This window comes from Vicia villosa, linkage group LG4 (assembly GCF_029867415.1).
Source record: "Vicia villosa cultivar HV-30 ecotype Madison, WI linkage group LG4, Vvil1.0, whole genome shotgun sequence".
NCBI classification, from domain to species: Eukaryota; Viridiplantae; Streptophyta; class Magnoliopsida; order Fabales; family Fabaceae; genus Vicia; species Vicia villosa.
The window spans coordinates 40675233-40688999 of record NC_081183.1 but is presented as its reverse complement, the minus strand read 5'-3'; positions in this window follow the sequence as shown (position 1 = coordinate 40688999).

The window sequence follows — 13767 nt, the reverse complement described above, 5'->3', positions numbered from 1 at the left end:
CGGTAATATCCGATAGAAGATTGAAAACTCTGGGAACCTTTGTAGAACCCGATTGGCAGGTACAAAATTCCCTAGATCATACCTTTTTGGATGGTTAGACCCATGGCTCCATGCTCGTGACGTCGAACCTTTGAACTATGATCTTATGTGACCTTGCATGCTCTTGATTGTGATTGATGCACAAACCATGCATTCATGGATTCATAAAAATGTCTTTCACAATTGGTTTTCAAGGAACTTAGAGGTTTTTCCTTGTAAACATCATAAGTTTCATCAAACTCAATGGATCTTGGGTGTTGATGGGGTGAAAACTCTAATCCACCAAAATGGATGATTGATTTTAATGATAACTTAATCGAAGCTTTTGTCCAATGTTGAGTGTTTTCAAGTTAATATCTCAAGTTCCTTGAAACTCAAAAATAAAAAACAAAAAAAAAAAACAAATCATCTGCATTGCATGCATCATTCTGCATTTGGTTCTGCTTTCTAAAGAAGTTTTCCAGAGCCTTATTTCCTTTCTCCTGGTATCATCAGTACAACGCTCGTGCTAAGAAGAAATGGAAAGTATCAAACAAGAGATTCTCGAGCTCCGTGAAGAGGTGGTTACTCTGAAGGCTGGTATGAAGCATCTAACTACTCTGGTTGAGGCTCTAGTTGCTGCCCAAGTCAATCCTCCTATGATGGAAGAAAGGATGGCAAAGGTCTTTCTTGAAACTCTAAACTCGTTCTTTCCCAAGGGGACAGTAGTCAGTACACCTGCTGACTTTCATAGAGAGGTGGATATGAAAGCGCTTCTAGAAAAGGATGTCCGAAAGGAATGTTTGTTTGAAGAAGGTAACTCAGCTGGTAGTGTGAAGAAGTTTGGTAATGACTTTTCAAAGAAGATAATCAGGGGAGGAAACAATCATCATCAACATCAGAATGTTTCCTATGTCATTCCTGTATCCAATTCAGTTCATGCAATTCCAGATTATCAGCAGAGCACTCGTCAACAAGATTCTCCACCGAACGAGCAAAATCAACCTCAAAAGGGGAATTTTGATCCTATCCCCATGACTTACGCAGAATTGTTCCCTGCTCTAGTTCATAAGAATTTGGTTCAGACAAGGTCACCACCTCCAATTCCCGAGAAGATTCCTTGGTGGTACAATGCTAATGTCACTTGTGCTTTTCATCAGAATGCTCCTGGACATGACTTAGAGAATTGTTGGCCTCTAAAAAATGAAGTTCAAAGATTAATCTATGCTGGTATTTTGACTTTCCAAGATGTTGGTTATGATGTTCAAGCCAATTCTTTGCCAAAGCATGATTGAATCACTATTGATGGTAGACTGAAGCTCGAAAGAGGTTCCGTTCAGCATATGCCCAGATGGAGAGAGTTTTTCTCAGTTTTTAGTATTCTTATTGATTTCCATTTGTAATATTTCTTGTTTTTCAATGCATTGTTTGCATGTAGAAACTTGTTTATTTTTGAATGTTAATGCTAACACAATAATAATGTTTGTCTTGAAGTAATCCATTCGTTTCACTCATGTTTATTTGTTTTCATGCATTATGATGCCAATTGCTTTTGCCAAACTCTTGCTTATGCAAAGATTGGAGGGAGGATGATGATATGAAAACGCAAAATTTCTGGTTGTATGCTTTTGAATAAAACCCTGCTGATGATGTACAGGCATTGTTTCAAATTCCCAAACACCGGAGATATAAGGAAGATAATCCCTTGTTAACCCCTTTGAGCCTTGAAGTAGGAGTTTCTTTTCTAAACGAAAAAACCCTAATTTTTAACCTGGGGCAGGGTAGTGTTCAGTTGATTTGACCAAGTGTTCATATTTCAAAAAGGATTGTGCTTCCAAGTGTCAATCATATCCACATCAAAGGTTGGATCATGGGAAACCACAATGGTTATTCCCCACGCATCAAAAGGCATGGAAATGTGAAACCACAATGGTTATCCTCCATACGCCAAGGAGCGAGGCAGTCACAACCCTCTCAATAAGTCAAGACAAAGTCAATATCATACGATTTGTTCAAATCAAAAGAATGAAAGAAAAAGTGAAAAAAAAAAGCTCGCTAAGTCAAAAACTTGAAAACAAGTGACTTAGGCAAAAGTTAGAGCATCCCGCTGGACGACCAATTCAAAAGAATCAGTCCAGGCAAAAGTTAGGGAAATAAAAGAAAAAAAAAAGAAGAGAAAAGAAAAGAGTGAAAAGTGAAAAGAAAGGACTACAAAGCAAAAGTCCTCAACAATGAACAAATCTGTGTGAATACAAAAAATGAAGACAAAAGGGTGACTGCTACTCCAAGAAAGCTTCATCAGGTCCTTAATGACACAAAATCCTTTTGAGAGATGAATACTCATGTTGAGTTAACTGAACATAGGACTGGAGAACATCACGAAGTTGGGGTGGGCTAAAAAACTTTGAGCCTAAAAATCTTTTTTTCTGAAAACCATGAACCAGGCCACGTTACAACCCTCAAAAGTCCTAATTGAAGCAGGGTTTATTTCGAAAGCATACTTAAGCAAGAAAGCGTTCCTGACTCCTATCGGTTATGCTGAAAACTTGTGTTGGTATCATATGCATAAAAAAAATCAATGTCATCTCTTAACTAGTGATTCATTCACAAAGTTATGCGACATCTTTTCGAAACTTCAAGACTTACATAATTGTTGCATTTTCATTATCATTCTCAGAATAAACATTTTTTCTGCTTGTAAACATTTGTTTGACATCCAGGAAGTTTACATCTGATCATCAGTGGAAAACTAAAACATTGCCAGGGGCATGTTGTTTTCCCAGTATAATGTTTTTGCAAGTTTGATTACCATCATGGGGCAAATCTCGAAGACTTTGTCGAGTAAAAGAATGTGCCAAGTTTAGTCAATCTGGGGCAGTTACGTCAAGATTTGACAAATCTCTCAAAAAATTCTGTTGATCCGGGGCAGATTATTCCAAGTATGCATGACGCCAAGGATCTCTATGAACCTTTTTGAGGTAGTTTCCTTTCATAGACCACGTAGTCTGGGGCAAGTTGTGAATCAGAAGTTACCTTGATCACCTCACTAGCTTGAAGTACAAAGGTTGTTGCCATGATCAATCCAGAGTATGTCACTCTCTACCAAGAGGTTTTGAGACAATGGTTGACTGTTGGGTTTTCTTTCTCACCTTGTGTTGAGTTTTGAACTAAAATCCCCCGCACGTTAACTTGTTTGCTTTGATGTTAACTTCTTAGTTCCTCTGCAAGTTCGGAATGGTGATTTTCTCCAAAGAAATTTTCTCTGATTTCCCATAATAGAGCTTGATGTGTTGTCCAACCTTTTTGATAAGAAGAAGATTATCTGTAAATTCCTCGCAGAAATTGATAATCCCCACTGAGTTTGTTCTTCGTGGAAGAATTTTTCTTCAGTATTCCTCCTCAGCTCATTTGTCAGGACGGAATTAATCCCCAGTTGAGTTTATTCCTCAAGGGGCAAAGCTTTGTTTGACCGTTTCTATCCAGCTTGTTCTTGGAGTTGAACTTTGGTCTCTTGTAATACTTTTTTGAACCTCTCTAGGCTGGGAAACCTAGATTGAGAAGGCATTTATTTTGCACCTCTTGAGGATTATGCTTTCCTCAACAATGGAAAATTCATTTGTGATTGATGTTCTTATCAGATATTGAAAGGCTTATTTTCCAGCAATGATGTGCTTGAAAGCAAGGGGCAGGTTTTGACTTTGAGCAACTTGTGTTATCCCCATCATGTTTTGGTTGACAACAAATTGAAGCCTCTTTATTTGAGCAAGTTTGTGCGTCTCCACATATCAATCTTATCTTCAAATCAAGTGATAATCTCTCATACTTTATGAACTTCTTGATTCCAAATGGAAGAAGCTCAACGAATGGCAGTCTCTTTCAGCAGAAGACAGTTCGTTCCGCTTAAGGATTTCTCGACAGGGTCGGCAAATGGCAGTCTCTTTCAGCAGAAGACAGTTTGTTCCCTTTGAGATAACGGATGGCAGTCTTCTTCATGAAGACAGTTCGTTTAAGAATTCTAAAGTCAGCAAATGGCAGTCTCCTCTGTTTGAAGACAGTTTGCTCACTTTTTCCTAAGATGGGTCAACGAATGGCAGTCTCTTTCAGCAGAAGACAGTTTGTTCCGCTTAAGGATTTCTCGACAGGGTCGGCAAATGGCAGTCTCTTTCAGCAGAAGACAGTTTGTTCCCTTTGAGATAACGGATGGCAGTCTTCTTCATGAAGACAGTTCGTTTAAGAATTCTAAAGTCAGCAAATGGCAGTCTCCTCTGTTTGAAGACAGTTTGCTCACTTTTTCCTAAGATGGGTCAACGAATGGCAGTCTCTTTCAGCAGAAGACAGTTCGTTCCGCTTAAGGATTTCTCGACAGGGTCGGCAAATGGCAGTCTCTTTCAGCAGAAGACAGTTTGTTCCCTTTGAGATAACGAATGGCAGCCTTCTTCACGAAGACAGTTCGTTTAAGAATTCTAAAGTCAGCAAATGGCAGTCTCCTCTGTTTGAAGACAGTTTGCTCACTTTTTCCTAAGATGGGTCAACGGATGGCAGTCTCTTTCAGCAGAAGACAGTTCGTTCCGCTTAAGGATTTCTCGACAGGGTCGGCAAATGGCAGTCTCTTTCAGTAGAAGACAGTTTGTTCCCTTTGAGATAACGGATGGCAGTCTTCTTCATGAAGACAGTTCGTTTAAGAATTCTAAAGTCAGCAAATGGCAGTCTCCTCTGTTTGAAGACAGTTTGCTCACTTTTTCCTAAGATGGGTCAACGAATGGCAGTCTCTTTCAGCAGAAGAAAGTTCGTTCCGCTTAAGGATTTCTCGACAGGGTCGGCAAATGGCAGTCTCTTTCAGCAGAAGACAGTTTGTTCCCTTTGAGATAACGAATGGCAGCCTTCTTCACGAAGACAGTTCGTTTTGCTTAAAGATTCCTCAGCAAAGTCAGCAAATGGTATGTCCCTTCATCAGAAGTGACAGTTTGCATCTAGTTCCTTTTCTCAAACCATGTCCTTGAAGAAGTTGATCCCTATTCTTAGCGGCAGCTTATTATTCTCAGCAGCTTATCCTCAACCATTGAGGCGATAATTCAATTTTCTTCTACCTTCAACCATTGAGTTGGTAGCTTATCGTCAACCATTGAGGCGGTAATTCAATTTGCTTCTACCTTCAACTATTGAGTAAGAGGATGGTCCACGAATCAAAATGTTATCGTCAGTGGTACGGCGGTACATCTCTTCATATCATCGGTGGTACGATGATGTGATTTCTATTAACGGAAGATTGGCATTCTAATTCAGGATGCATACTTTCTCATCCCCAGTGGAACTTCTAAGACATTTGCTTCCCCAAGCGGAGTTATAGCAAGACATTTGTTTTCCCTAGTGGATCACTTGTTACTCTCCAGTGTTGTCATGCTTTACTATCATCACATGCATTCATTAACATTGCATTGCATCTTAGGCTCAAAAATTGTGTTTTATATATTTAAGTCTCTTCGATTTTTGTCAAAACGAAGATTTCCAATCATCGTATCTCCAAATCGAAGAAACTTAAATAGGGGCATCTGTCATACCCCAATTTTTGACCCTAAGATCATACATCAATTGCATTCAATCATCAATCAAGAGCACCATTGTGAAGCTTGATCTCCGATACTGTGATTACCTCTGAGGGGAATTATCGAGCATTTATAGCCTTTTATTTGTTTATACTAACCAAAAAAAATCAAAAATGTATGTTTTGTCTCTTTTGTTTATATTTTACAGGTGAAAGATCGGGCAAAAATCAAAACAGTGCAAGAAAACAATTTTTGAAAATTTGAAGGTGGAAATCGATTTACCCCTGTGGGAAATCGATTTCCTGTGCGCAAAATTCAAAAAAATATAAGAGGGAAGCTTGACATCATTTTGGCACCTTTTTTATTTGATCATTTTATCAATTTTCCACCTCATCAAAATTAACTCATTCATTAAACCCTCTTTAACCTCATTTTACCATTTTTACCATTTAAATTGCCACTTTAATCACCAATTAAACACAAGTTAATCACCAAACACAAAAAGACCAATTTGCCACTACTCTTGCTCCAACTCTATAAATAGAGCCCTCTACTCTCTCATTTCTCAAGCTTGGAGAGCCAAAAAATTGCTTGCAAATTCATTTCTCACCCTTTCCAAAACCCTCACCCAAAGTTCATTTTCATAAGATTAGTGAGATTCACCTTGAATCTTGCTAATTTTGAACTAAGCCTCCTACATTTCACTCTTTTCTTTGATTGTTCATCTCCATACTTGAAGGATCTAAACTTTGTGCTTGTTCTTGAAGCTACTTCAACACTTTAATTCAAGAATTGGTAAATTTCTCAATTCTAAGATGTAGATCTTTGTTGCTTGTGTTCAATGCATCTTTGATGCTATATTGGTGCTATTTGATGGTGATTTGATGGAAAATTCGTGCTCCAATGGATATGTGATCATAAGGTGTTTGTATGTTTGCTTAAGTCAAGTTTTATGCCTCCTAATGCTGATTTTTTGAATGCTGCGTGCAGGAAATCGATTTCCCTCTGTAGGAAATCGATTTCCACCTTATTTTTTTTTCAAAATTTGAACTCTGGACTCAGGAAATCGATTTCCTACAGAGGTAAATCGATTTCCTGCTGGCAGAATGTGTTTTTTTGCCTTTTTTATGCTTGTTTTGGCTTCCTACTTCCTCCATTTCATTAATATCATTGGATCTAGGATGTTGATAGGTTTGAAATGACCTAATCCATAATATTAGATGAATGATATTAATGATAGTGTGAGTTGATTATCTTTTGTGAATTTTATTCTTCTTCCTCCATTTCATTAATATCATTGGATCTAGGATGTTGATAGGTTTGAAAGAACCAAATCCATAATATTAGATGAATGATATTAATGATAGTGTGAGTTGATTATCTTTATGCATTTTATCTTCTCCTTCTCCTTTTTTTCTTTTGATCGATGAAAGTCTTAATACTTTGAGAATTCTTATGGATTCTTAGTAAAGACTAGATCGTTACCTATTTTCTTTTCGTGCGGTATTGCTTTCGGAAGGCGATCTACATATCGTTCTTCTCGCATGCATTAGCACATAAAGTTTTGACCGGCCTCGTTGTAGGGTGATTTCTACATAAATCACTTGGCGATCTGCTTAACATAGCGCAATATTTCGTGTCCCGAATAAAAAAGATCAAATATGGAAGAGAATTGTATGCGGTTGATTTAAGACTTGTGGAGGTTTTTATCGTGTAGTCGCTATGATTCTATCAAGCTTCTGATATACCCCATTGAATTTAAATCCGAGTACATCATTCACTCACCATAGATCTTCCTACTAACTTTGATAACATACTTGACAAGTTTCAAGATGGTTATCTTTAACACTTAACAACTAACTTTAATTTCCGCATCTTTACTATACCGCTCTTTATATTACCGCTCTTTATATTTCTCGCTTTATCGCTTTACTTTATCATTTCATCATATTTACCTTCCGTCATTTTCTCTTTGTCCACTTGGACATATGTTTATGTTTCCGTTATTTTTTCTTTTGTCCATTTGGACCATACTTTACTTTTTCGCTAAAACACTAATAAATAACCAAAATCTAAAAAATACATAAGGTTCTTTTTGGACTATCGGTTACTATCCCTAGCACTTTGGAGATTCGGACTTATGGACCTAGTACCTCCGGACTCATTCTATTACTATCCTGTGATTGTTCTGTCTGTCTGGCATTGTTCTGTTGTATGTTTATGTGTGCAGGTATTTCCTTGAAAGCCCTTGATGGTTAATTCCAAGGCATTGATATAAGGATTTTACCCGAAAAACAGCCGTTACTCTGCCCGATTTTCGTCAGAATCTTAACGTGCTTAATGCAAAGTGGTTCTAAGACAATAAGTTCATGTGGATCCCCAAGTGTTAATGTATTGGTATTGATAAATCCAAAGGATGGGAAAACTACCTTGGCTCTTAATGTCAAGTGTTGGCTTCTTATTTGGTTAGACCGTTTCTTTCCTTAGCTTTTATTTTATGCATTAGGTTAGCCTCTTCATCTCCTCCCATTCTTAAATTTTCAAAATCTTCTCCCTTTTTCCAAAATATTCTTATGTTTGCAAACCTTTTCAAAATTTTTCTTCTTTTCTTAAAAATATCTTTCGCCCCTAGTGGCTTTTCTTCAAAAGTTTAGACACCGTTAATTGTCGAAACGAGTGGTTATACCCCACGATTTTGAAATTGATTGATAATAACGAGATCTTTTCCGCGTGAGAGAGCTAGTGGCATACTCGTTGATTTTATCCGAGTTGGCGCCCTTCTTTCATTTGCGATGCAAAGAAATTGTTTGTTCTCATGCTCAAGATCAATGGCTGAGTATTTCTCTCTAACGACAACAAAGTGTTTATTCGTTTTAAAAAACGTTTTTCCCAAAAGCGGAACTACATTAGCTCTGACTTCTCCATTGCACCGAGGAGGTATGTAGGCCCAAGGCTTAACGTCTTGCCGAGCTTATTTTAAAAATAAAACAAACTCTTTTTTAGCACACACACAACACAGATTTTCAAAAAGGTTCCTGTGGAGTACCACAGATATGAGGGGTGCTTAAAACCTTCCCCTCATATAATCAACACCCGTACCTGAGATCTCTTTATTTGTTTTAAAAAATAAAACTTTGGGTTTTTCGTTCTTTTCCCTTTTCCTTTGAAAAAATAAAGCGCGGTGGCGATTTCAAACGGAATATTGATTCGAGTCAATCCCATGGCTTCGATGTCAGATTTTCCCCGCTACACCATTGCTCTTCACTAACAGACATAAGACAAGTTACCTTCTGATTCTTAAGATCTTGAAGATCAATCTTGTAAATGTTGTTCTTTCTCTTGCCTGTAAATAGGATTGAGCCATCCTTCTGACTTACAGCCTTGCAAGACTTTTGATTGAAGATTATGTCATAACCATTGTCACTTAATTGACTTATGGACAACAAGTTATGAGCTAATCCATCTACCAAAAGAATATTAGTTATAGAAGGAGAGTTACCAGTACTTATGGTTCCTGAGCCAATTATCTTGCCCTTCTGATCTCCTCCAAACTTAACTTCTCCAGCAGATTTAAGCACCAGGTCTTGGAACATAGGACTTCTTCCCGTCATGTGTCGAGAGCACCCAGAGTCCAGGTACCATGACATGCTTTCCTTCTTCTTTGCAGCCAAGGATATCTGCAACGGGAATAATCTTTTCCTTAGGTACCCACATTTTCTTGGGTACTTTCTTGTTAGTTCTCCTCAAGTTCTGATTGAACTTGGGTTTAGCATTATAAATAACATGAGGAACAGCATGATAATCCTTATTCTGAGTTACATGATATTTTTTAGGTTGTGTCACATGCTTCTTAGTGTGTGTAATGTGAAAGCTTTTGGCATGTGATGTGAGCCTAATATCATGGGAGTGGCCAAACTTGAACTGATCATACAATGGCTTGTATGTGATTTTCATATCATCTACAGGTTCAAGTTTGTATAGGGTATCACCCTCATAACCAATGCCAACTCTCTTGTTTCCAGAAACAACATATATCATAGAAGCAAGATGACTTCTGCCAATACTTCTAGATAAGAACTTTCTAAAGCTCAAGTCATATTCTTTCAGAATATGGTGCAGGCTAGGAATGGACTTTTCTGAGTCAGAAGGAGATCCAACATCTTTGGATAATTTTAAATCTTTTTCCTTCAGTTCAGAATTTTCCACTTCCAGCTTCTTAGTTTCAGATTCAAATAGCTTTTTCATTCTTTTGTATTTGATACTAGGATGAGCCTTGAGTTCCAGAAGTTCTGTTAAACTGGAAATTAACTCTTCTCTAGATAGTTCAAAAAATACCTCTTCAGAATCTGATTCTGATGTAGATTCTGATCCATCATCAACTGTGACCATCAGTACAATGTTTGCCTGCTCGCCTTCAGAGTTTGATTCTGATTCTGATGAATCTGAATCATCCCAAGTTGCCATAAGACCCTTCTTCTTATGAAACTTCTTCTTGGGCTTCTCCTTCTAAAGCTTTGGACACTCATTCTTGTAGTGACCTGGCTCATTGCACTCAAAGTAAGTGACCTTCTTCTTGTCATATCTTCTGCTTCCAGAAGATTCTCCTTTTTCAAGCTTCTTAGAACTTTTGAAGTTCTTGAACTTCCTATGCTTGCTCTTCCAGAGTTGGTTTACCCTTCTGGAGATCATGGACAGTTCATCTTCTTCTTCTGATTCTGATTCTTCAGAATCTTCTTCTTCAGCCTGAAAAGCGTTAGTGCATTTTTTATAATTAGATTTTAATGCAATAGACTTACCTTTCTTCTGAGGTTCATTAGCATCCAGCTCTATTTCATGACTCCTCAGGGCACTGATCAGCTCTTCCAAAGAGACTTCATTCATATCCTTTGCTATCTTGAATGCAGTCACCATTGGGCCCCATCTTCTGGGCAAGCTTCTGATGATCTTCTTGACATGATCAGCTTTAGTATATCCCCTGTCAAGAACTCTTAATCCAGCAGTTAGCGTTTGAAATCTTGAGAACATTTTCTCAATGTTTTCATCATCCTCCATCTTGAAGGCTTCATATTTCTGGATCAAGGCAAGAGCTTTAGTCTCCTTGACTTGGGCATTTCCCTCATGAGTCATTTTCAATGATTCATATATATCATGGACAGTTTCCCTGTTAGATATCTTCTCATATTCAGCACGAGAGATAGCATTCAGCAAAACTGTCCTTGACTTGTGATGATTTTTGAATTGCTTCTTTTGATCATCACTCATTTCTTGTCTTGTCAGCTTTACACCACTAGCTTTCACTGGATGTTTGTAACCATCCACCAGAAGATCCCACAAGTTACCATCTAAACCAAGAAAGTAACTTTCAAGTTTATCTTTCCAATATTCAAAGTTTTCACCATCGAATACTGGTGGTCTAGTGTAACCATTGTTACCATTTCCATTGTATTGCTCAACAGAGCTAGAGGTAGATGTAGTTGTTGGAATTTCACCAGCCATCTAAACTTTGTGTTTTTCTCTTCCTGAATCTTTTCTAACACGGTTAAGTGCTTGCACCTTAGAACCGGCGCTCTAATACCAATTGAAGGATAGAAAAACACTTAGAAAGGGGGGGGGGGGGGGTTTGAGTAAGTGTGACTTTAAAATCTCTTAAGATAAAAACAATTGCACAATTATTTTTATCCTGGTTCGTTGTTAATGAAACTACTCCTGTCCACCCCCTTAGAGTGATTTACCTCACCTGAGGATTTAATCCACTAATCAATCTTGATTACAATGGTTTTCCACTTAGATACCCTCTAAGTCTTCTAGAGTATTCTGATCACAACCTGATCACTCTAGGAACCTTTTACAAATGAATGTAAAACAAATTCTTACAAGAGTATTAAAATGCTTCTTAATAAGCTATAATCACAACTGTGATATTTCTCTTAAGTTCTAAGCTTAAATCTCACTAAGATATTACAATGAAGTGAGTTTGAAGATGAAGTTTGATAGCTTTTGATTTCAGCAAGATTGAAAAGTTGTTCGTGAATTGGTAACCTTGCTTTTGATCAGAACTTCACTATTTATAGGTGTTTTGAGAAGATGACCGTTGGGAGCATTTAATGCGTTGCGTGATCCGTACAACATTGCCTTTAATGTTTCACTCTTTTGTCATCTACCTCGAGCCTTGCTTTTCTTACTTTTACTGACTTTGCCGTTAATAGCTTCTAACATTCCTTTTGTCAGTCAGCGTAGCCTGACATCTTGTACTTGCTTCTGATCTGATGTTTGTAGATACAACGTTTGAATTAATCAGAGTTAAACAGCTTGGTGCAGAACATCTTCTTGTCTTCTGACCTTGAAGTGCTTCTAGCGTGATACCATGAGAACTTCAGTGCTTCTGCTTCTGATCTCAAGTTCTTCTGATGCTTCAATAGACCATGTTCTGATTCTGCATGACCATCTTCTGATGTCTTGCCAAAGCATGTTCTGATGTTGCATACTTGAACCTTTTGAGTCAGTGCTTCTTGCGCTGATTTTGTGCATACTCTTTATATATTTCCTGAAATGGAAATTGCATAGGATTAGAGTACCACATTATCTTAAGCAAAATTCATATACATTGTTATCATCAAAACTAAGAATATTGATCAGAACAATTCTTGTTCTAACATTGTGTATTAGTTATAATTTTAGTAATTATTAATATGAAATTTATCAAAAAGTAATGAACAGTATAATTATTATTATTATTTGTGACTTATAAATTATATCAATTTTAGGATATTATAATTTGGGATTTTGATTAATTCGGATATGCATATCCGAATTAATCAATATTCCAAAATTTTTAATTTTTTGAGATTTTTTCGGATATGCATATCCGAAAAACTTCTGACATTTTTTTGGGGTTTTTTTGGATATGCATATTCGAATTAACCAAATTTCCAATTTTTTTTAGGTGTCTTCGGAGATGTAACTTCGAATTAACCAAAATCCCAATTTTTTTTAGGTGTTTTCAAATATGCATCTCCGAAAGATATTTTGGGGTTTTCACCCCATGGAGGTTTACAAAGAAATTGTCTTGTTAAAACATAACATACTTGGGTTATTGGCCCATAGTCACGTTGGTCCAGTTTTCTTTTTAGTATGGACAAAGCCCAATCATTATAATTCACATATATATATATATATATATATATATATATATATATATATATATATATATATATATATATATATATATATAGTCCACAATGTACCTTGAGAAAACTAATGAAAATAATATTCAATTTTTCATTCAATTTTATCTCTTGTTCAATGCATCCGCTGACAGTTGTTAACATGGTATCAGAAGAATAAAATTACTTTGATATTCCTTCTTTCCATTCATCAGGCGTGGTTATCTTCTTTTTTTTCTTCTCATCTTCTATTTTCTCTTTCACCCTTATCCTTTTTCTTTCTTTTTCTTTCTGAATCAACTCCCTCGTGAACCTTCTTCACGAGATTTCCTCCTTATCTTCTTGATCTCCGTCTTCTTTCTCCAATTGCTTCTAATGAAGACACCCTCACCCCGAAAAACTCACCAAATAACAATATCGTCGTCTAAACTTGAACGTATCAAACCGATATGCTCGATCCTTCTTTTATACATCTCAGTGACAACCTCGGTCTCTCTATCGTCTCCCCCTTTTAAACAACAACACTAAATAAAAATATTCATGGAAATGGTAAATAAAAGTATGAAATTGATACCTTACAAAAAAATCATGCGATTAAGTGGAACCGAAGAAAGACATATGGTGCAATAGGGCAAACAAAAGCAAAATTGAAAACAAAGACAAGAAAACACAACAGATAAATGTATAAATTTCTCTTTCAATTGATTCTTATAAATCATCATGAGTCAAGGATTGATCTATTACCTCTTGTAGCACATAACTATTACATGTTGAAATAAGATTGCTCGCGAACATTACATAGACGAAAATGCCTCTAATTAATCAATGTGAGTAAAATCTCAAACAAAAGAACATTTTATCTACAATATTAATTATGATGGAGTAGAAGTTTTGAGTGAACAAAAGTTTAAAATTTGGACACATAGGGTTTTTTTACGAATATATGAATGAGTAAATGCCCCGCTACATAAGATTCATATTTTTAGAATCTTCCATGAGCACCGTAGTTTATGGAGTAACATGTTTCTCAATTTCAGGTAAGT